Source organism: Cynocephalus volans, chromosome 1 (assembly GCF_027409185.1).
Source record: "Cynocephalus volans isolate mCynVol1 chromosome 1, mCynVol1.pri, whole genome shotgun sequence".
NCBI lineage: Eukaryota > Metazoa > Chordata > Mammalia > Dermoptera > Cynocephalidae > Cynocephalus > Cynocephalus volans.
Window position 1 is genome coordinate 6,023,359 of NC_084460.1, and position 25,517 is coordinate 6,048,875.

Sequence of the window (25,517 nt, forward strand, 5' to 3'; positions counted from 1 at the left end):
AGTGGACTAGAGGCCTTTCCCAGAGGCATTGGGAGGGGTGGTGGCTTCAAAGGACTGCTGTCTCTAACGGGAGAGGCTAGGTTTCTGTACTTCCAGTCAAGTTCTCTGCACTGGTCAGGGACTCTGGATCAGTTGGAGGTCAGTTTCATTTTTATGTGTTGGCATTGTTCTGAAAAAAGGCACAATTGTTGACTTCCCAATCATCGATGCCAGATTGCATGTTGTTTGGAATGGAGCATTAGCCCATCTTGGTGAGCCACAGACAGTCCAGTGGTCCCTTCGTTCCTTGCCTTTTTCTGCCATTGGGAAGTAGCACCAGTCATCTGTCTGCCTTGCCCAGAAACAGTGGGTTGTGACAGCCCTCGTGGGAGGTGGCGTGGCTGGCCCTGGCCACCCTTTCACCCTGTCTGGCCTCTTCTGGAAAACCGACTTGCAAAGTTTGGCCTTATTCTGATGAACCTCAAGGGCAGTGCTGACCCCATCTCGATCTCTTGCTGGGTCTGGGCAACAAAAAGCTTTGGGAATTTTCCTTTTTTCCACTCCAGTGAAACTTGGGCAGAATGAAATGTTTTCCTCTGAGGGTATCAGTTGTGGAGTGAACTCAGAGTCCAGATGGACAGGTTTCCTCAATTCCAGCTGCTGTCACGCTCCAGACAACTGGTCCTCTTTGGCATTTCTTTGGAGTTTGTCTTGTCTTTAATGAAATGAAGGAGAAAAGAAAATTCTGAAGAAGAAAATCACCGAAAGGAAAATGTTCTTGAGTTGGGTGAAGCAATGGGATGGGCTGGTGTCCCGGAGAAGTGGGCACAGCTCTCCTAGCAATCCATGGGTGCAGCACGTTCATGCTCCCTCAGCCCATGGACTGGCACAGCTCAGCGTCTCCTGGGTGATTATTCTTAGGTCATGGTCAGTTTGAAAGGGAGAGGATAAAATGGCAATAAAGGTCATCTAACTTGTGTCTTTCAGGACCAGGAGTAAATGAACAGGAATTCTGAACTAAAGACTCTTAGGGAAAGGTTCCTCTGACACTTGGGGGCCAAACTCTTGCAAGTTCTTTGATTTGTATGTGGTGTCTGTGCACGTGTGTGTGCATGTGCATGTGAGAGAGAATTTAGTAGAGTGTATGTGTGCAAGAGAGAAGAGAAGAAGCAGGGAGAGGAGAGAGTAGTGTGACTTATGTTGAAACCCCTGAAAGGCAGTATGTTGTCTCAGGACGTAGCTGTATCTGGGAACAAGGAGATCTGTATTCAGATATACCTCTACCTCTTGCTTTGCGTTTTCATTAAATCATTTAACTTCCCTGTTTAGGGTTCTGTATCTGTCTCTCCACCCCCCATTAAGAATCTGTTTATTCTTTTAACCCTATTTATAAATGACTATTACTTGAGTATTGCAAAGGTATTGATTGAGATATATCAGGAGAAAACTTTGTGTTTGGTCCTTTATGCACTGTCAGCTGCATTGGAAAATTGTAGTGTAGGTTCAGATGCTTAGAGAGTATTCTGAGCTAAGTTTACACTAAGAATGTCTTGGGAATGGAGCAGGAAGAGGGTAAAACAACCCTGCTCCATGACTTCAGAAATAGTATCAGGGAAAAAGGGCTTTGGGTTTTAAAGGCATGGGGATGTTCCATGTTTTGATGGCCTTGTATGCGAAACTACCGAGAGGGGAATCTTCAATTGGGGATGCTTTAGCTTACATGCAGTAGATGTGACTGAGAAGTCACACCGGCTTCCAAGAAGGGACACTTTGGGGAGGAAGCCTTACTGCATTTGTATTCCCTTCTGTCCATCTGGGTTTCTTTTCTCCATACTGAAGCATGTATTTCATAGTTCTTTCAGCAGTAGTCTGTGAGTGGTAAATTTCCTCAGTCTTTATCTGAAATTGTCTTTTCTTTCTTGTTCTTCACTCTTGAATGATGGTTTAGTCAGAAACAGAATTCTGTGTTAGCAGTTATCTTCTTCCAGCAATTTGAAGATATTCTCTTGTCTTCTGGACTATATTGTTGCTGATGAGAAGTCTGCTGTCAGTCTGAATGAATAATCACTCTCTGATTTTAAAAAAGATACTGTTTGTCTTTATTGTTAGGTAGTTTTACAGTGTTGTGTTAATATGTAGATTTAAAAAAAACCTTGCTTGGACTTGGTGAGATACTTCAGTCTGAGGATTCATATCAGTCACCAATTTTGAAAAATTCTTGGTCATTATCTTTTCAAATATTGCCACTCCCCCAGTCTCTCTATTTTATTCTTCTGGAACTCTATTAATAAAATATGTATTGGTCTTTCTCATTTTGCCCTTTCTTTAAAATGCTCTTTCATATTCTGTATTTCATTATCTCTCTTTGCGATATTCTGGGTAATTTCTTCTGCTCTACCTTCTATCTTACCACTTTTCTCTTCATTTGTATCTAATCTGCTGTTTAACCTTTAAATGCATTTTTATTTTCAATGACTTTTTATTTCTAAAAGTTCTGTTTTGTTCTTTTTCAAATATTTGGGTTTTTCATAGAGTATTTTTTCCCTTTATGATTTCTATTCCATATTTTAGATTGGTAATCATTTAAAACATATACATTGTATTTATAGTCTATTTCAGATTGTTTTTATCTATTCCAGCTCTTGGGGAGTTGTTATCTTGTTTTTGGTATCTAGACACTTTCACTGATGGTGGGTAATCTCCTTCTGTGGCATGTAAATCCATCTTTATTGTGATTTCCCCCCCATGGTGGCCCTAAGTACCCTGAATTGTTGAGGTATTGTTATAGTGCTGTTCTGCATTGGCCTCTAGTGGGCAATCTTGGTGATTTCACTGGTCTAGAAACAGTTTTTAATGTTTGCTTCTTGACTTGGAGTGCCTATAATATACTGGTACTTTAATTTGTCATGAGAAAAAAATTTCACACCCAGAATCTCTGTCAGAGATGAGTGGAACATGTACATAGAGTGGACTGAGTTCAGTGTACAGACAGGAAACATTTTAGTTTTTCTACCACTATTGTGTTCAAGCCCACTCTGTTGGATCTCCCTTTCTTGTTCTTTGATGTGCTCTCAGGTCTATCTTAGCTTTCCACTCACATTCAGTTATCAGAACAGTCTCATTTCAATAATTAGCACACATTTTTACAGATATTAACAAGTCAAGTCTAGTCTGTTTGAAACTCTGATTTCATATTCAGTAGACTGCTTCAGGTCTTACCATAGCTTTCAGATTTGTGTGGGGGAAGAAGGGTCAGGCCTATTTTTTTTCCTTCTAGCTCTTTCATGCCTTCCCTGCTTCTGGGTCTTCCAAGATTAGGGCAGATGGGAGTGACTTAGAGAAAACAGGGCTAAAGTCTTTCTCCTTGAAGGGCCGGCCCCATGGCCCGCTCGGGAGAGTGCAGCGATGGTGGCGCTGAGGCCGCGGGTTCGGATCCTATATAGGGATGGCCGGTGCGCTCACTGGCTGAGCGTGGTGCAGACCACACTGTGCCGAGGGTTGCGATCCCCTTACCAGTCAAAAAAAAAAAAAAGTCTTTCTCCTTGGTGCTGTGGTTTTTTTTTTTTTTTTTTTTTTGGCAGCTGGCGTGTAGGGGATCCGAACCCTGACCTTAGTGTCATAACACTGTGCTCCAACCAACTGAGCTACCTGGCCAGCCCTTCCTGGGTGCTGCTTTTTGCCTGACATTGGCTGGCTGTCGTGCTGTCTGTTATGGTGGCTATCCCAATACTGGCTCTTCCTTAGGGCACTTTTGTGGGTTCTTTGAAGGTCCGCATAGGGTTCTTTACGTTGCCCAGTTTGCCGATGTGGTCTCTGCCAGACCTCTTGTGAATCTCACGGCCTCTTTCTGCTGAGGGAGCCCTCTTAGGTGGAACACCTGTGTAGTGGTTTGAATCCAGCTACCTTACATATCATCAACTCAGCCCAGTAGAGGCTCCTGTGTTTAGCTAGAAGCTGGAGTTGCAGCTGCTTCCCATTGTCACCCTTTCTCCTTGCCCCATCAGCACAGCTGCTCCAATCAGCCTCCTGCCTAGACAGTTCTCCAGTCAGGAAGCCCTAGCTGTCATCTCTTGGTTTGTGTGCATCCTCCAGACTCTGAAAGACATGGGTCAAGGCTTCCCCAAGAATATTGCTGAACTTGGGTACATGGCGTGGGTGTATAGATTGTGTCATTTAGTAGGCATCAGGCTGGGGGTGAGAGGCTAGTTTCTCTTTACTGCATATTCCAGTCTCTAGAGGTGCTCCCCTTGGGACCCAACTCCCCTGGCTTGGGAAGAGGGAGGGGGAAGCGCTCTGTCTAACCCACACCTTACTGCCTCCAGCATGCCTATGTTTCTAGTCCTCTGATTATATAGGCTGGGTGGGGTGGTGGAGGGAGGGTCAAAGGACCATTTTGGCTACCACATAGTCCTGCAGCAAGGTATCTATCCAGTGCCTGGTTGTACGAGGGATACTTCTCACTGATTGTTCTTAGGTTTGGGGCTTCAGCTGGAATTCTGAGATAACAGGAAAAGTCCCAATTAACATCTGTTTACCCCAATTTCCTTATCTCTTCCTTGGGCAGGTAGGTAGGTTTTACTGAAGAGGAGTTGTAAAGCCAGGGCCTCAGTTCTAGCGCTCTGCTGTCTGGGGTCCCATCGCTATGTCTCCTATCCCATGTAGATTTTAAAACCCCAGCCCTGGCTCTTGGGTCCATAATCAGACCCACATACCCCAGAGCCATTGTGGCTTTTTCGTCTCAGCTCATCACTCAAGCGTTATGTTCTCTTTTACTTCCTGGGGCTGAGGAATTCCCTTTCCTTTATGCTTAGCTCATATTGTTCAGCATTTCTCTGCATCATAAAGAGAATGAATTCTCCATTTCTTGGTGGTCTAAGCATGTCCTGCCATATGGTCAGAACTGGAAATTTGCACCTGTGTTTTATAGACCACTAGTAATACTTCTACTTCCATTGCAAAGATGTTGTGAAGAAGAATGAGATAATGGATGTAGACATGCTTTGAAAGTATTGATATATTTATGAGGATGAGATTATGATAGATACACCTCTGCTTGGCTTGTTAAATAATTCTGCCTAGAACTGGACATTTAATAAAACTGTACTTATAAGGAGAAACTCTCAGAAACCAAGGTGACATGATGACATTTAATAGCTTACCTCCTTCAACTATTGCCTCCCGTTCATGGCACCTGATGATTTCTAGTCTGCCCAGTGAGAACTTACTCATTTTAAACTTTCAGGATGTTTGTCCATTGTTTCTCCTTTTAAATATCATTTAGTATAAGAGATATACATTAGGTCTACATTGAAATGTATATTTGATACATTAGGTATCTATTAGGTAAATTAGATGTATTAGGTATATCAGGCTTACTCATTCTGCTACCTTCACTCAGGGAACTATCAGTCATCAATCAGCCAATCAGTCAATATTAAGTGACTGCTTAGTGTGAATTTGGCACTATAACAGCCCCTTGGCAGAGGGCATAAACAGGCATCACCAATTTTGACAGCCAGGTATTAATTGTCTGCTAGATACCAGACACTCACAGTGCTCAATACATTGATGAGTAAAACAGACAGCATCTGCTATACTAGAGCTTACTATGGAGCCACTTGTTGAAATTGCATTATAATTTCTCAGTGGTAGCAACACAGTCCATAGTTACAACCATACTTGTTTGAGAAGTGGGTGAATCCTCCAGACTCTGAAAGTTTTACTCAGTTTTTTATGGAGTTCGGGTGCATTGACTGATACCCTGATCCCATCAAGGACCAAGTTTTTAAAAAAACCTAGTCCAACAGTTCAGCTGCTTTTGATTGAGGGGTCAAGCAGTATGAGGGATAATTTTTTGTGGGGTTGAGTTGCTCTCCCTGTGTCATTGATGTTTACTGTTGGTTGTCGTTCTCCCTTTCTGAGCCCTTTCCATTGCTGTGGAGCTTTCTTGCTTCATTCTCAGGGACCCAGGGCTCTTCCCTTTTACCTCTCCTTTGCTCTGTCAAAACACGCCCACAGAAGAAGGGCCTTGCAGCACTGTTCTTGCTCATCCTGGTATTCCAAGGTGTGTCCTGGATGAGCTTGTCTGTCCCTGGAGGCTGACTTTGTCAAGAGAAAGCACAGGGTGGGAGGAGAGTGGTCCTTTTAAGAATGCAGCTCAGAGCTCCTCCAGGAGGAGCAGGGCCACCTGGAACCTGCTCAGAGGAAGGCTGGAATAATTATTTACACTTCTGTGTAAATTTAAATAATTTTATCTTCTCTCTGAAGTATTTGCATGTTCTGCCTTTTCTATAATTGTGAAATGAGAGATTTTGTCTTCTTTCCAGGAATTTCAGGCATTGGCAAATACGTTCAGGAGGAATTAGCAAGAGTAAAGTCATTCTGTGGATGATTTTACTGAGCTCGTGGTTTCAAATTAAATCAGGCAAAGGATATATCTAAGATGACAAATAGGTTTCAGGTCCTGTATGGATTCAGGACTGGTGTGGCTGCCCGGAGTGCTGTGTTGAAGAGCTCAGGGGGAAGCATTCAGTGTTTGGTTGGTGATGTCTGCCACAGACTTAGAAGGGAGGTAATGCCAGCAGCATGCCTGCTGTTTTGGCCATTCCCCATAGACTTGGAGAGATGCTTAGGTTGTATTTTATACAGCAAGTTGATCTATTCAGTTCTGTTAAACAAATAACCAATTCAGTGCAAAAGAATTGGTTGAAGTATGTGTTTTATATAATGTAAAAAAAAAAAAAAAAAAGTCTACCCATTTAAAAAAATTACATTTTTCACCTTTTATTCAGCTAGGTTGGTAAATCATAGACAAATTTTTTTTTTTTTTTTTTTTTTTGTCGTTTTTTCGTGACCGGCACTCAGCCAGTGAGTGCACCGGTCAGTCCTATATAGGATCTGAACCCGCGGCGGGAGCGTCGCCGCGCTGCCAGCGCAGCACTCTACCAAGTGCGCCACGGGCTCGGCCCCATAGACAAATTTTTAAAGGTGAATTAAATCTGAGAGCTTCTAGTTTCTGGCCTAACTTTCCTGAAGGAGTCACTGGATAGTACTTTATAGTTTTATTGTACTTTCTTTCTAAGTGCTTTTCAAAACATCTCACACATATTGTCTCATTTTGTTCTAGCTTGATCACCGTGATACACTTGTTTCTATACAGGTGGGAAAACTGATGCTCAGAGACAATCTGACTTGCCAAACGTAGCATGGCAAGTCATGGGTAGGTGAGGGGTTGGCCCTGGTCTTCTTCCTTTTTACCATGAACTCTCTGTGACTCCTCTGGGGTCTTCTCTAAGGTGTGGAAATTTCCATCCAGTTGATTATTGTTGATATTCTCTCTCAGGGGTAGGAAGACTGTATGTTGGTGCGGTGACTCAGAATAGCTGTCTTCCCGGCTTACGAGGTTGCCCTTTCAGCAGCAAGCCGATGAATTAGACCCCAATGCTTTGATAAAATACTTTGGGGTTTATAGGATGGAAAATTTTGTTTGGAAATGAAAACAGCCATAACCGTTCATACCCTGAACTTGTCAGCTAATGCCTTCTGAGTCACCCTTCACCATTTTCTGGCACCTGTGGGGGGCCTCCCTGTGGTCTACCTAGAGTGGTCTGAGCTTGGCCATATTTGGCTTTCTAAAGCTTGTTGGCTTTGGAAGTGCCTTTCAACCTGCCAACACCCAAGTGGGGACCCAGATCAAGCCATGCATTTAAATGGCCAGGCTGTGGAGAGAGCTCAGGTGGAGATGTCCAAGGGATGTGGGACCATTTACTTAACATAAATCAGCTCTCTGAGTGAGTGTCTTAATGCATTCCTTTGGTTATAAACAGTTTAGAGTCATGACAGCCAGCGTCTTCTCACCCCTGCTCCCCTTAGCTCAGGCCTCCATTTGGATATGTTTCTACAATCAGGGACTGTGATGACTGCAAGGCATAGTAAGGAGGCCATTCGGAAGAATTGCAAGCTATTGTTTATTGAGCCCTTAATCCTGGATTGTTAGCTGCTTCTTGGGTGCAGGCAGACTCCCAAGCACGAGCCTTGCTCTTAGGCTCCACTTAGGCTCCACAATGCTAAGTGTATAACATACACTATTTCATTTAATGCTCACCTCTAATTTATGGGGTGTGAACTACCATTACCCCCTTTTTACAGAAAAGAAAACTGAGGTTCAAAGAGCTTAAGTAACGTGCCTAAGGCCACATGGCTAATAAATGGTAGAGCTGGAATTTGAATCTAGGCAGCCTGTTTTTGGAGCCCTTGCTCATAAAAAGCCCTGTTATAATTATATTGTTTCTCTTCTAATTTGGATAGTTTGTTGTTGGGCTTTTGAGATTTTTTTTTTTTTTTTTTTTGATTGCTTAAATAGCAGCCCATATACTGGCGGAACAAGCCTGCAGATACTGCTCAGACCTTCCCTAGCTGGAGGAAAGTTTGGGCTAGCCAGGTGTGTCATCACAGAAGTGGTGTCAGCATGATGGACTTGTCTTTTTCCCAACCTCAGACTTAAACTAGTAAGAGGGAGGGTCCCAGAATTATGGTTTGTGCTCTACTCCCAGGTTTCTTCTGGGAGCAGATGAACCAGGACTTGTACTTGGGAGTCTGCCTGCACCCATGGAGCACTGACAGGGAATCCATTTTGTTATAAACAAGAGTTGGTGTATTTAGAAATAATCTCTAGAGACCGTCAGATGTGTATATCTGTTTGCTCAGAGAAAAAAGTCAGGGAGGTGGGTCAGTAAGAAAATGCTTGAGTTGGCATCCAGTTGACACACGGCTCTGTCCCAGGGATACAGGGCAGTCTGATACACGCATAGGGCCTGTTTTAGGTCTTTCTTTATCAGTCTAGAATTGTCACCGTCTGCACTGCAGTAAAACAAGACTAGCCTGGATCTGCCTTTCCTGACTTGAAAAAAGATCATCACACAGGCGTGCCTTCAATTCAAAGTCTTTTCCCAACAGGCTCACATGTTGTGGGGCTCTTTATTTTCTCTCTGTAGCCCACCCGCAGATGTAACCTTCTTATTCACCATCTAATTTAGGGCAGAAACTTGCAGAGCAGTATCAAGAGGGTCTGTTTTCACTTCTGGATGTTACACATGCTTAACATTCTTGCTTTGAATGCATTCCAAGAAGATACAATAAATAAAGGAGCACACACACATCTACTGCAGCTGCTGTGTGGCTCATGTGGAATCTGCTGCTTTGGGGATAAACGATATTTCTTTTTACCCCCTTCTCCCCTCTCTTTCTCTCCCTCCCTCTCTCCCTTCCTTCCTTCTTTCCTTCCTTCTTTCTTTTGTTAAACAAAATATGTTTTTCATTCATTAAACAAAACAATTTTCTGGGGGTAGGAAAGGGCAGCAGAGATTGCACCTCTAGCACCATATATTTTGCCATCACAAAGTTACTTGTCTTTGACTTTTCCTCTGGTTTTGATTCCTGTTTATTCTAGAGTCAATTACACTTGTATCAGAACCATTGCTGTTTTCTATGAGATGACCCAGTTAAAAAGGACTCCTGCTTTATATAAGGGAACTTTTAAAATGGGTTACCCTGTTTGGAAGGCCCAGGAAACCGCCTGCTCTTACACATGAAATTGCTGTGTTTGAAGGACACAGGATTCTGCTCTACAGTACTTTCCGCTGAAAGGAAAGTTGAGAAATGGAACATGGACCGACTACCCTTGGGATCCAGGAGAGGGACAGGACCACTGGCTGGTCAAGACATACTGTCATAATGTGGAACAGACTGTAAGCTGGGTTGATGTGTTATGTCTAACTAGCTGTAGCTTAATGTTTAGCAATGATGTTGGCCAATGTTAAATATGATACGTCGCCCACTTGAGGGATGAATGGACACTTGATTTAAGATGTGTATCTTTTATGATCAATTAGGAAATTAAATTTAGGTACAACTAATAGCTGTGTGTGTGAGTGTTTGTGTGTGGTGTGGTAGGTTGGTGAGAGTTTCAGGAATTTTGTTTCAATTTGAACGTTAGCTAACCTTCTAGGCAAGTGTTTCATATTGGCATATCTCATATATAAAAATGATATTGAGGTCCAGAATTTGCAATTTTTTGCAGATATCTTTTAAAAATTTTTTATTATTCTATTTTTAATTGACACATATAAGTACATATTTATAGAGTACAGAGTAATTTGATACATGTATACGCTCTGTGATGATCAAATCAGGCTAATTGGCATATCCATTACTGCAACCATATATCATTTCTTTGTGATGAGAACATTTGAGCTCTTCTAGCTACTTGAAAATATATAATAAATTACTGTTAGTTATAGACACATAGCACTACCATTGAATACTAGAACTTTTTCTTCTTGCTTAGCTGAAATTCTGTATCTATTAACCAACCTCTCCTTAAATCCTTTCCCCTTGCATATATCTCTTTTCTAAACTTTATCTTTTTTCTGCGTTTTTCAAGATAAAGGGGAGTTTTTAATGTATGGATAGCCCAAGGTATATAATTACATATCACAGTTTTTATTTTTTATTACTTTTTTAAGAGGAAGAGGAGTTTTGGCTAGACTGGGCTGAGGTGCGATTTTGAAGTAAAAATAGTTGTACTTCATTGAATATCTAGTATATACCAGCATCTAGTATATGTGAATTATGTAATTTAATTCTCATAACAGTCCTGTGTTGCAGATATGAGTATTTTAACTGAACAAAGAACAGGTTCAAAATAGGTAATGCCATGGTGGCTCATAGAAATTTGGATTTGGATATAGGGTATAGGGTTTGTGGGGAGGGGGAGCGTAAGTTATGGCCTCAGGCCTTTGAGAGTTGGTGGAGCTGGAAGGGAGCCCAGAACCTTAAAGAGCTTCCTGTTCAAGAAAAGGAGAATGAGAAAAACTATTTATTGCTCTGAAGTAAACAGCAAGAAAGCTTGCTGTCTGTCCTGGCGCTTGCTGCCTCACCTATGAGAGAGAGAAACTAGGCCTATACCACTCATAGGTGTGGAGTCTGAATTTATACTACTTGCACATTACAGGAACTTTAGGATAAAAAAAATTAGCATAAACACTTAATCTAGGACATCGATGGAAAAGTGGATAAAGAAAATGTGGTATATGTATACTGCTATGGACTAAATTATGTCCCCTGCAACTTCCTACTTTAAAGTCCTAGCCCCCCGTATGATGATATTTGGAGATGGGGCCTTTGGGGGGTGATTAGGTTTAGATGAGGCCATGAGGGTGGGCCTCCGTGATGGGAGTAGTGTCCATATAAGAAGAAATACCAGAGAGTTTGCTCTCGCTCCTTCTCCCTGCTGTGTGAGGACACAGCGAGAAGGCAGCTGTCTACAAGCCAGGAGGAGAGCCCTACCAGAAACCTACCAGGCTGCCACCTTGATCTTGGACTTCTAGTCTTCAGAACTGGAAGAAAATAAATTTCTGTTTTTTAAGCCCCCTAGTCTGTGGTATTTGTTATGACAGCCTGAGCTAAGACACATACAATAGAATGTTATGTAGTTTTAAAAAAGAGGAGAAAATCCTATCATATGCTACCACATGGATGAACCTTGGGGACATTATTAAAGTGAAATAAGTCAATCACAGAAAAATACTGTATGATTCCAATCGTATGAGGTATCTAATGTAGCCAAGCTCTTACAAAGTAGAACAGTGATTGCCAGGGGCTGAGGGGAGGGGGAAAGGGGATTTGTTCAATGGGTATAGAATAGAGTTTTAGTCTTGCAAGATGAAAAGTTCTAGAGACTTGTTCACAACAACATGCATATAGTTAATGATAGTTTACTGTACACTTAAAAATGATTAAGATGGTTGCTTTAGTCAGTTTGACTGCTATAACAAATTACCACAGACTGGCTGGCTTAAACAGCAAACATTTATTTGTCACAGTCTGGGGACTGGGAAGTTCGAGATCAAGGTGCTAGTAGATCTGGTGGCTGGTGAGGACATTGCAGACAGCTATCTTTTCGTCGTATCCTCGTTGGAGAGAGTAGAGAGCTGAAGAACATTCTCATGGCTCTTCTTACAAGAGCACTAATCCCATTCATGAGGGCCCACCCTTATGATCTAGTTACGTCCTAAATGTCCTACCTCACACATTGAGGGTTAGGATTTCAACATAGGAATTTTGGGGAGACACAGAGATTCAGTGCATAACAGTGGTAAATTTTATGTTATGTGTTTTTTGTCACAATAAAACAAAACAAAACAGAACACCTAGATCTAGGATAAATGATACCCATAGGGCCCTTCAAAAATAAACACAAACAACTCCGAAGTGCATTTCTACAGATCAGGGCCCTTAAAACTTTCATAAAATAAGCAATCCTGACTGAAGATGAGCTATCAATAAAACATATAAACCTCATAACAAAATAAACTACCATGTACAGCAAGCAGAATTACTGTCCTAAGAACTAAAGTAACAGAACAATTTGGAGAGACTATAAAATCAATTTGTTTAAAACACAGAAATAAAGGAAGAACTGGAAAACATAATCAAATAATAGTACTTATGAAAATAGAGATAATTTGAGAAAAGGGCCCAATTGTACATGTAAAACTGGAAAACACACTGAGATAACTTAATGGATGGATTAAACATCAGGTTAGACAGAGCAAAAGATAAAATCAGTGGAATGGAAGTTAGATCTGAGGAGATTGCCTAGAATTCAGCAGAGTTATAAAATATTACATATATGAAGGAGCAATTAAAGGAAATGGAGGATAGGATGAAAAGTCTCAATATGTGTCTTAGATGGAGTTCTAGGAGACCACAGAGAGAATGATGAAAGACATTGCTTTAAAAGATAATGTCAGGAATGTTTTAAAATTTAAGAAAGATATTGATTTTTAGATTGTAATAGCACACTGAATATTGAGTAGGGAAATTAAAAATACACCTACATCTAGACACTCAATGTAGAAAACTACTTAAATGTCAGAGAAAATGAGAAAGTCTTAAAAGCAAATAAGGAGAAAAGATGGATCATTTCTCTAACAGCATACTTCATTAACCTCAACAGAGGCCAGAAGACAATGAAATAATATCTTCAAAGTACTCAGTGAATATTAAACTAGAATTCTGTACAAAGCTAGATTATCATTCAAGTTAGAATGAAAAGACATTTTTCATATAAACAAAAGCTGAGAGTATTTACCTAAAATGATCCTTGCTTAAGAAATTACCAAGGGGGACTGCAAAATGGTGCAGCCATTATGGAAAATGGTATGAAGGTTTCTCAGACAATTACAGATAGAACTTCCATATGACCCAGCTTTTCCACTGCTGGATATATACCCAGAGGGGTGGAAATCATCAAGTGGAAGGGATACCTGTATTGCCATGTTTATTGCAGCTCTATTTACAATAGGCAAGAGTTGGAACCAACCTAAATGCCCATCACTGGATGAGTGAATAAGGAAAATGTGGTATATTTACACAATGGAATACTACTCTACTATATATAAAAAATGAAATACTACTGTTTGCAGCAACATGGATGGACTTAGAGAAAATTATATTAAGTGAAATAAGCCAGATACAGAAAGAGAAATACCACATGTTCTCACTTATTTGTGGGAGCTAATAAAAATAAATAAGTAAATATACAAACGAATGGGGGGCGGGGGAAGAAGACACAACAATCGCAACAATTCCTTGATCTTGTTAAGACAAGTGAACAACAGATATAATGTTGATGGGAGGGAGGGGGGAGAGGGAGGGAGCTAAAGGGACACAAAGATCAACTATATTATATATTGATAAATTAAAAAAAAAAAACAAAAAAAATACCAAGGGACACATTTAATAAAGAGGCATTAATTTTTTTAAAAAGAAGACTAAGATTTAGGATGATTCAAAATTAGCTTTTTTTTTTATAATTGAAACAGTTGATTGTACATATCTGTGGGGTACAGAGTTGAATATCAATATCTGTACAATATGTGATGCTCAAATCAGGATAATTAGTATATTCATCTTTATACAATGTAATTGTTTTTCATGGCCCTTTTCCAGTTCCTCCCTTACCCTCCTTCTCTCTTGCCACCTCTGGTAATCTCAGTTCCATTTTCTCCTTTTGAAAGTTCAACATATCATTGTGATTGCTGTAACTTTCTTTTTAAAATTTGTTTATTTCAAAATTAAGGTAATTTTAAACATTGGTGGAAGGGTAGTGAGAGACAGGCTGAGTGCAAATATCAGAATTTAATGTGTTCTGAGGTCTTCGTATTTTTCAGAGGAATATTGATCTAATACTTAAATTATTTCATAATTCAAAAGAAAAAAGAGAAGTATCCAGACATTGACCTTTGGACACCATTATTATCACTAGAATAGCATTTAACATATACGGAATTCTCACTCTGCCGGGGTCTTTCATTTATGTTGTTTAATTTACTCCCACAGCAACTGTGAGAGAGAGGTAATGTTCCCATTTTGAGAGGTAAGAAAACAGGGCATATTTACTTTTGTACTCCTATGACTCAGAATAACATATAGCAAAAGTATGTGTCCAGCAAATGTGAGTGAACCAACGTGGGTGTATTTTAACCTTTCAGCCGAGGTTAAAATACAATAAATAGCTGCCCATGTGATATGTTGGAGAAGTGATAAAACCGTTGTTCAAACTCAAGCTTAATGTCAGAGTTCCTGCTCTTTTCTCTACAGTGCTCTGCCCCTCACTGTTTCCTTCTCTGGGTAAGTGACTTTCTGGAATGGTTAGATATTGATTCTGTACTGCCTGTGTATTGATGCCCCACTTTTCCTTCTCACACATTCTTTGGTCTGTGTGACTTGTCCCATTCAGACCTGCTGCCCTTGACTGTGTCTTTACTATGTATCACACAGACCAGCAGAGTTACCTTGATCTTTGTTTTGATTTTGGCAAGCCTGGGCTAGCTGTCTCTCCCCAGTTTCTGTTTGGTACTCAGACAACATCACCAGCATGGTGTTGCTAGGAAATGTAGTAGCGATCCTAGCATTTAGAGCACATGCCCTCTCCCCTCCCTCCCATACACACCTACCTTTACCATCTGTTCAGCATGCTTCTGGCACCTTGACCCTGCCATACTGAGGTGCTCTACTGCATTCTGGACTGTGGGTTTTAGAGCTTGGATTTATTCGAGAAACTACCAGTGAGAAAAGCAGAGCCTGGGGTTGATAAGCTACACGGGACCCTGTTCTAGTCACACACTAAAGAAGAAGTGCCAAGAATGAGATGGCCCACGTTCAACGAATTTTTGTTGTTTCCTATATTTTGGATGAAAAGGTTATATCTGCTCAAGTCTACTTTAGAGCCTGTATGTATACACACACACACACACACACACGAGGATACTTCAAAAACTTCATGAAAAAATTTGTATTATCTTTTAGTTCCGTTTTTCCTCAAGTTTTTTGAAGTACCTTCGTATATACACATATACATACTGAATTAACTGGTTATATCTATGAAAATTTTGTTGTCTGTGAAAGTTTTTGTTGTTTTTTGCTCCTTTGGTTTGTTTAATCATGGACTGCTGCTTGGTTTCCTGAATTGGGAATTAATTTCAGGCTAAAACAGTCAGGTGGTCCCACGTGATCTGGCTTGAACATAGAATGAAAGGGAAGCTCTGAATGTATTTAGGTTCCTATTATTGGCTTCTTATGCACTGTCATCTTTCTTTTGATGGCTTTTCTTGGTGCATTTGAGTAGACCTGAGCTCAAATTCATACCACAGGGGCTCTTGATTTAAATTGCCAGTGTTAACAGGCCTGGTGGACAGATGGTGTCTTAAAGGCAAACAAAGGCTCTTGGCTTGCTGCTGATGGAAGCTAGGCTCCTCCAATCTCTCTGCTTTTCCCCAAAGACGCTCTGGCTTTAGATCCCAGCATTGCCAGGGCAGTGTGTGTTATTGAGGCTTGTGTCCTGCGTTTTCATGGCTAAGATAGAGCATTTCAACTTCCCCATGGGTGTGCCAGAGGATCAGATTATACTTCTCCTAGAGAGACAGCTGAGGTGGGTGGAAACAGCATCTATTTTGTGGTTGGAGGACATAGGTTCATGTTCTGACTCAACCAGTCGTGTCAGATGTGGTCTTGGGGAAAGCCTTTGATCCTCAGTTTCTCCAGCTATAAATTAATGGTATTTATCTTCATGTTTTAAAGTAAATTCAGTGAGATGATACAAGAGAAAATGACTTGTCAACTTTAAAATACCATACTAATAATAAGGCATTGTTACTCTCAGTGCTTGGAGGGTATATGGTGGAAAGTTAATGGCCCTTGCTGTACCATATTTCAGCGTCAAGAACTATGAGAGCTGTCAATAGATATTGATTAATGATGAGGTTAAGAAGCTATTTGACTCAGTGAAGAAGCCAGTGCTTTATATATTAAATGCACGCATTTATTTGGTCATTCATTGAACAAATATTTATTGAGTGCCTACTAAACACCAGGCGCTGGGAACACAACAGTGAACAAAACAGATGAAAGCATGATTTCAAAAAATTAAATTTATTTAATATAAAGGATTGTTCTTTATGCTGATAGTATATCTGTCCTGCTCTTTGGTGTTAAAATGTATTTTGTGCAATTATGGTCATAGTAGATGGTAGTTGATTTTTGAAAAATTTTTTACATAGTAAAATAAAAGCTGTTACTGGCCCTTGAATTCCAAAAACATAGGAATTACTGATCCAGTCAAACTTCCCACCCAATGCATGTATCTCTTCAGCATTCTTAAAAGGTGGTCAGCTGGTTTCTACTTTGATAATTTCAGGGGAGGGGATCTCACCAACCTCAAAAGGCAGCCATTCCAGTTTTAAGTAGCTTTTATCTTTTGAGTGTTCTTTTTTTATATTCAGTTGAAATCTGCCATCCTATGACTTCTGCGCATCAGTCTTACTTCTTCCATCTGGAGCAAACAAAATACATTTATTCCATTTTCTTCAGCCATCCAGATTTTTTGAAGTGGGCTACCATCTTCCCTCTGAGCATGTTTCCCAGAATTCTTGTCCTCACTTTCTTTACTCACGTTCTCTTATGGCTTCGTTCCTCACCGTTTGCCCTCTTTTTCCTCCTCTTCTGGTCACCCTCCACATTGCCGTGTTCGTCTTGGAGTCTGTTGCCCAGAAGGGACACAGGGCTTCAGCTGTGGGCTGACTTGTGCTGAGGGCTCAGCCTGCTGTTTCCCTTGTTCTGGGCTCTGAAGGCAGATTAAGGAAGAAAAGATTACATTCCCCTTTTTGGCAGCTGTGCTATACTGTCCACTCATATTGAGTTGCAGTCTACTAAAACCCCCAGAGTCCTTGTCATATAAATTGCTGATAAGCCTGGGTTCTTCTTATCCTGTGTTTAGGCAGTGAAATTTAAAAAATCTAAGTGCAGCCCTTTACGTTTATGCCTGTTATGCTTCATCTAGTTAGTTGAGACCATAGTTTCAGCATATCGAGGTCATTTTAATCCTGATTCAGCCTTCCAATTTATTAGCTATTCCTCCCACATTCGTGTCAGCAGCACATTTGACAGATTTGTCTTCATCCAAATTTTTAATTCAGTGTTAAAAAAGCTAGAGCGAGAGACAGAGTCCTGGGTCACATCAGTAGAGACCTTCCAAGTTTGAATGCACGTGTGAATCAGTGCCTGCGGCATTGTGCCTGCAATCAGTGTGTCCACGAATGCATCAGTCTTTAGTGCATCTGTGTGCCCGCTAACTGCAGAGCCGCTAAGTGTAGTGTCTGCACTGGCGACATGAGTTCCACTTATTCTTTAGGCAATGACAACCATGCCCATTACTGAACCACCATTGCTGTTTCTGTGACGGCACCACCAAGTTGACCAAATCAGATACATGGGAGCCTTTCTCATTGTGTTCGTTTTCTTCTCACTTCACAGCTAATTCAATCAGCTGGTCTTAGAGATCCTACCTCCTTAGGATTCCGTAATCCACCCCTCAGACTCTGGTCTGTTTTGCTTATACAGTTGTAAGAACCTTCTGACTAGATTCCCCATTCCTGGTCTTACTCCTCTGGTAATCCTCTCTTATGTCATCAGAAAGCAAAAGCACAAATCAGTTTATACTGCATTGAGCCCTTTGCTAGCTCCCTGGCCCAGTAAATGATGGCTGGTCCTTCCTAATCTGGCTTTTACTTGTGTTACCAACCTAATTTCTTACTGTCCCTTCCACCAGCCTGGCTCTTTAGATGTGCTAGCCACTGTTGATTCTCTAATGCGGTGTGTTGGTTTGTACTTTGCACATGTTCAAATGCCTTTACCTGGAATGCCTTTGCACCCTTTCTGGCGAGCTAACTTCTGTTCCTTTTTCAGAACTCAGATCAAGCTTCCCCTCCTTTGGGGCTCCTTCCATAGCTCCAGACTGAGTTAGGCATCCCTTGTGTGAGCTGCCATAACCGTCTAAGTAAACCTATTAGATAACTTGCACATGGTAGAGTAGCTGCTTTTCTGCCTCTTCCACTTGGTTGGGGGCCCTTCCAGGGCAATGACTGTGCTCTGTTTATCACTGTAGGCGTGCAGGGTTTGTTGAACAAATGCATGAATGAATGGCTTGACAAATCATTTCAAATTTAACCCTGGCTGAGTGACCATTAATTTCCCTTTTCAGCATTATGCTGTGGTTCTGTGTCTGTGGCGTCTCTTTGATTTACTGGCCTTGTAATCCTGTTAAAAATGCAAAATAGGTACTTTGACATTGATTAGGTTTTTTTCTTCATAGGTGTTCCAAGTAATCTGATTCCTAACCTACTGTAGACTTGTTAAACTCCATTGTTTCTCTGACCCTGTATTAGTTAGGGAAGGCTGGCAGCTATAATAAGCAGCCCCCAGATCTCACTGACTTGACCCAGTAAAAGTTTATTTTTCAGTTACATCACAGTCTGGTGCAGGTATTCTTTGTCAGGTGGCCTTCCACATGGTGATTCAGTGACTTAGGTCCCTTTCATCATCTGCCCTCTTTTGGGTCTTTGTAGTCCTCTCCATTCAGCTAATGTACGGAGAGAGAGGAAGGATTGCCCATGAGAAAACAGAGATTGTATGTGGGAGGTTCTCCTGGGCCAGGCCTGGATGCAACACACCATCACTTCTGCTCCCATCTCACTGGCCAGAACTTAGTCACTTGGCCATGTCCAACTGCCAGGGAGTCTGGAAAATGCAGGCTAGCCATGTTCTAGGAAGAAAAAGGGAACACAGACATTAGTGAGCATCAGCAGTCTCTGCTGTCGCACCTGTTCTCTGGTTCTGACCTCATGTTTCCCGGGCTGTATTCCAGAGCCCTTGTTATCCAGAGCTTGTTCTGTGTTCCAGGCCCTTTGATCTATCTCTATCCTAGGTTTTGATCTTTGTCTTTCTGTTCTCTTATCAGTTGTTACCTCATAACTTCTCTTTAATGCCTCCTTGTTTGGACTTGGCTCCTCATCTCTCCAGTTTCCTAACAGCCCCTCTTTGCTTTCCTCACATATCTGGGACTGGACCATCTGATCCTTGGTACCTACCTGCCATTACTAGGTGTGTTCCTTGGGTGGCATCCACTCTGTTTCAAGTCCCAGAATACTAGTGGGGCGTCCTTTCATTGTTTCCAGCGCCTTGAAGTTCTTCCTATGAGTACTGGATATAGATTAGAACTCTATTTTTAGAGACAATTAGAGAACTTAAAGAGTTGCAGTGAGAGCCACTGGAAAATAAGGCCTTTGGGGAAGCCAAAAGAGTCAGTGCTGTACATCTTGAAGAAGACAAGCCAGAGAAGAGAATAGCTAATCTTTATATATATGTAAAAAGTTGGTTTAAAAAAAATTTGAAGGTGTGGTGCTAGAGTAGATGTTCTTTTGTTACTCTGAGACAAAGAAAGAATTCATGAATTCCAGAATTTTGGGATATGGTTATAGGTTCCTGAGAGAGGTTAAGTGATGTGCTTTCTTGGAAAAAACTGTGAATGGTAGAGCCAGTATCAGGTGCCTTAGAAGTGACCTGCTGGTGGCAGGAGATAGATGAGCAAGCTCAAAATCTTTTCCGATTCTGTGATTCTTGAAAAAAAAAAAAGAAAAAAGAAAAAAAAAAAAAAGCTAGGTGTGCTCTTGACTCATACCTCTTTTGAGAGGTGCTCATACTTAAAGTATTTGTCTCAGGGTGATATTTCCAAATGATTTCATATGTAGAAGGGGGTATTGTCTTGTAAGGCTTTAGGAACTGTGATGCTTGAATTCCATTACCTGTTTCATCACCCACTCACTGCAGGTTACCCACTTGGGCAAACCACTTCTCCATTCTTCTGATTGTATGCTTATCTACTGAGTGGGGATGGGAACAGGATGAGTTTTCAGGAGGTTTGGGTGAGAAGTCACTCATGTTTCTAACATTAGGGTGCATAAGTACAACATCCTGTGGGAATTCAGAATACAGTTATACTTTGGTTAGATGAATCTTGGTTCTTTGGTTTTTGCAGTTTTTTGCAAATACTGTTTCTTAGAAATAGCTCCTTAAACTTCTATGTATGCCTCTCCTAGTGATGACTGTGCTGTGTTGAGGTTGGGGAGGAGGGAGGGCAGCACCTTCGGCCAGGGACCTAATCGTAGAGGACATGAGCGAGGTGGTTAAAGCATGTGCTCTGCTGCCAGGCTGTTTAGTTTGAACTGGTGGCTCCCTCTGTGTCTGTCTTCTCACCTGTGTCGTGTGCATAATAATAATTCCTACCTTATGGGTATGTTTAGAGAATTAAATAATATACATAAAATTGGGAGAACAGGGTCTGGCCCATAGCAAATACTGTGTAAGGATTAATCATCATTTTAAAGCAAGAATTTTAGAAAGATGCCCTGTCTCAGATGCTTTCTCCTTTGTTACTTGCTGAATAAATAGCTTTCTCCCATATATTACAAGAGCCTTAGGGCAAATATCATGCTTACAGACATGAGGAGAGGAACTTTCCACTGTCCTCATGCTGGCTTGAGTTATGTTAGGAGATGACCATCAAGACACGGAGAAACCAATTTTTCAGTTTATAGGATTTAGTTAAGGTCATTATTATATATAATCACAGCATTGAGGGAATATCAGAGGACTCCACTGAGCTAAGTGGGCCTGGGAGCTTGCACTCTGTTGATATTCTTAAATGAATCAAGAAAGTTCTAAATGGGTAGGGAGGAGGGCTATGCCTCCCGACCTGTATGGTTACTTCTGGGAGAATCTGTGTAGCTCTGAGACTTTGCACTTCTTAGTCTAACCAGATTGAAGCTGTACCTCATTCCCAGTGAATCATTCTGCTTTTACCTCTGGTTCTGTGTTCTTGAGGGATTTAAACTGTTTAGTGCACATGAGGAAGGCTGGGGCAGGGGGTAGAGAGGTGACATTGTGTGAGCATGTAGACAGTAACTATACTTTGTCACTTATAATCTGGGACTCTTCCATAAGCCCTTAGCCATCCATTTCTGACCCCCTGACCCTAGGGTAAAGCTATAGGTGGGGTGGGGGCAAGTGTTGGACTAAGCACCACTTTGAAAGAATAGGAGTAATTTGCACAAGGCTAAAGACACACTTTTTTGAAAAATTAAACAAATGTTCATTGAATAACTCTTATGTGCAAAGCACCATGCTAGGTGTTGTGTGACATACTTGGACTTGACTCCTGTCCTCAGTGAGCTCATGATGTCCTGGGGGAAACAACACTTAAATAAGACAGGTCCTTGTGAGTGTGGGAATAAAGGCACAGTAATGTGAACTATCACACATGCTATGCTGTAAGAGTCCTTGGGGACCTGCTGGGTTCATCTGGTGCATGTTATATACCCAGAGACTCTTAAAATAAAAAAAAAATTATTTTGGTAAAAAGCACATAACATATGATTTACCATGTGAACCGTTTTTATATGTTACAATTCAGTAGTATTAAGTATATTCATGTTGTTGTGATACAGATCTCCAGAGCCACAAAGGGTTTTGATTTGCATTTCTCTGATGTTGTATATTTGTATAACATCTTTGGAGAAATGTCTGTTCAAGTCCTTTGCCCATTTTTTAATAAACACCCAGAGACTTTTATTTCTGTTCTGTCCAATCCCCTCAGGATTAGCCTGCTTCTTCAGAGATGGCCAGAGCAATCCTGCACTGGCAGAGGCTCAGGGCATCGGGGACTTTCCCCTTGAAAAGTTCCAGAAGTATGGGTTACTCCTCCCCATCGGCTAAGTAACTAGCATCCCCTGGAGACCACTTAGCTCTGCCCCTGTCCTGCTGCGTTCAGCTTGTGGTGATTTTATACAGATGAGATTCTGTGTGTATTTGTTTCCTATTGCTGCTGTAACAAATTACCACAAACTTAGTGGCTTAAAGCAACACAAATTTGTTTTCTTATACTTGTGATGGTCATCTGTTGAAAATGAGTCCACAGAGCTGCGTTTTTTCTGGATGCTCTAGGGGAAGAATTTGTTTCTTTGCCTTTTCCATCTTCTAGGGACCACCTACATTCCTTGGCTCATGGCTCCTTCCTCTGTCTGCAAAGCCCGCAGTGAGGTGTCTTCTCCTGTCTGCTCTCTTGCTTCCCTCTTATAAGGACCCTCATGAGATCCACCTGGATAATCTAGGATCCTCTCCCCATATCAAAATCCTTAACTTAATCACAGCTGCAAGTTTCTTTTACCACGTAAGGTAACATATTCACAGGTACCAGGGATTAGGACATGGAAATCTTGGGGGGAGTCATTATTCAGTCTACCTCTCTTGGCCTCTGCTATGGAAAGGGCAGTGGGTTAGAGCAATGATTGTGAGGAGGGTTCTTATTCTGTGCCTTCCAGTCTTAGACTTTACCTTGAGCTAATAGAAACAGCATCCAGGATTCTGGAGGCTTGGGCTTGAGTTTGGCTTGGCCTTGACCTGGCAGGAACCTAGGGCAAGAGGCTTGCTTTCTAGGAGCCCCAGTGTCTTTACCTTTGATAGGAGGGTGTGGGCTGGGTGCTCTGTAGGGCCCCTCTATCTCTCCCATGGCCATTCTGTCCCATTTCCTCACCCAGCTCTCATTTCTTGTTTGGGTTCCTCACATTGCTTTCTCCCATCAGCTCATGGAGAAACTAAGGCTGCCCTGAAGGGTAGGAAAGGTATGGGAAGTTTGGGGGAAATGGCTCCTAGGCACCAAGTAAGTAAAAGGAGGACAGGAATAGCAGAGGTGAAGGACATAAAGGCACGGCTTTATTGCTGGACCCTTTCTGCAGCCCCTATATAAAGTGTCCTTTGAACAAACAAATGACACATTACACACCCTGTAAGCCTAACTGGGTCATACCTAACTTGTGCGGTGATTTCATATGAACCTTCAATTACCCTTCTTTTTTAATTCAAGCCTCGAATGTTTGTAAACTGCTGACCAGATAGAAGATGTGTCTCCCTGTGCTCAATGTCCTGTACCCCAGTCTGTGCAGAGACTGGTACGGGCTGCTGTGTTCAAGGAAGGGAGATAGTCTTACAACCCTGGACATGGCATCGAGGGGCAAGTTTATTCTCTTTGGAACAGGTGGTCCAACTCTGCTCCAGAATGGTCTGGGAGAAGTTGCAGGAGAACAGTTGGCATTCTTCAGTGTCTGGGGAGGGTGTGACTCCTTGTGTCTCTCTTGTGTTACTCTTTATTATTGCTGACTCCAGAGAGAATGTTGACTTGAAATAGTTAATCTTTGGTAAGCATGCATTAATGTTCCCTATTTGATCATTATTATATTGTTCCCGTTTTACTGATAAGCTGAGGATCAAAGAGGTTAGTTAACTTAGCAAAGATTACACATCTAAAAAGGGGGTAGTTGAGACTCAAACTGAGATGAATCTAATGTCTAATTAGATGCCTGATTACAAAATGCGTCCCCTTTCTGCTATGCCACATTGTATCTCCTGGGTTCTTCCCTTCACCTAAAACCATTGCCCTTGGGAGTAGAGTGTGGGAGTCATGGGTGACTGGGGAGAGAGGAGCATCTCATTTACTGAGGGACGGAACTGCAGTCTGGAGAGGGTGACAGCCCAAATCAGTGTGCTCTGGCAGAGACCAGCGAAGTGCTTTAGAAAGCAAAGATGCCTGGACTAACCTTTGGGCCAATCTCACATTGGCCACTTTGGTTTCTGCTGTAAATTTAGTTACAGACTCTGAAAGAGCAAGGTCCCTGGATGGGCAAAGTTACTGGAGATGTGCGTGGGTGTGTGTCTGTGTGCATGTCTGTGTGGGTGAATGTGCCACTGTGGCCTGTCCTTTCTGAGGAGGCTGGTGGCTTCTTGTAGCAGGGGAGCGTCTTACACTGCTGTGTCTCCTGTAGCTGCTGTACTGGGGGGCCCATGGTGGGCACACACCCAGACCTTTCTTGACCACTTACCTTGTGCTAGGGACTGTGGGGGCTACAAAGTGGAATGAGAGAGGGCTATGCTCTCAGTTATGTTTGAGCAGGGGAAAATGTGGACACGAGGAAAGCAATGGCAAAGGCCATGAGTTGCACAGATGAGAGTGGTGATGGTCTATGCTCGCCATCCCATATTGATGTCATTTGTGTGTTTGTACATGTATGTATACATGTGTGTGCATGTACTCAAGATTGGCTGTGTGGTCATATGAGGGACTTCATCCCTGGGCCCCTCACCCTGAGCTGGCAGCAGCTCCTCTCCCTTCCCCCATCGCTGATCCCTTTACACAGTTGTGTGATCATTGATGATTTGGGGTCAGTGGGTGGCAGCTTCATGTTTCCTTGGCTCAACTGGGCAGTTGGACCAGGCATTTGCCATCCTGAGTGCGAGCCCTAAGACTAGTTTTATCAAGAAAACTGCCTCTTTTCATGACACTCAGCTCCCAATGTCAGCAGTTGCAGGCTGCCAGGAGACCACCTGGTAACAGCTTGTCTAGTCCATCTATGTTTCGTGATGAAAGGTCATTTTTCTTCAGCAGAATACTGAGTACAGAGGGCAGACCAAAGCAAATGCCCCATTTCTCCCAATAACTTTCTCCATGTGTGTGAAAACTAGGTAACTCTCACCTTTAGGTAGATACTTCCAAATGCTTCCTTAGAAGTGGAGAGCTGTTAGTAGCCCCATTTCACAGACTGGCGAAAGCAAAGGCAGGAAGGCTGCAAAAGGTCCTGGTGTTAAGCAGAAGCTGAGAGCAGATGATTGTGATTCCAGGGGCCTCCTGCCACAAAATCTTGAGTGCATCAGAGAGGGCTGGGAAGAGCAGCTTCATAAGTCAGCAGATACTTGAGAAGCTAGGCACTGTGGGGCTTGCATATCGCACTCTCAAGGAGTCCTGGTGATCCTAGCTTGTTAGCCATGTTTGCTGAGCCTTAGAGGAGTGGCCTTAGTAAGTGGCTGCCCTACTCAGTAGCTGCTTTTCAGATTCAGGTATTTATCAGCATTAATAGAGCAAATTCAGGGGTGGGGGTGAATGAGTAAGGGGTCTGAGGATCTATCTGGGAAACCTATTTCTTTTGCCAGTATGTTGCCAGTATGTTCCAAATGATAACCTTTTCCTCCACCCATGTATGAATTCTAGAATCAGTGAATGCCCCAAAAGTGTGAAGGACCTTAATGATCACTTG

The 25,517-nt window shown here is 41.9% G+C and overlaps 1 protein-coding gene across 1 annotated transcript in view; it reads left to right on the forward strand.

Moving 5' to 3' along the window:
- The window catches only part of CACNA1C (calcium voltage-gated channel subunit alpha1 C), a 609,830-nt gene that overhangs the window by 14,710 nt on the left and 569,603 nt on the right, over nt 1-25,517 (forward strand). The window lies entirely within an intron of this gene.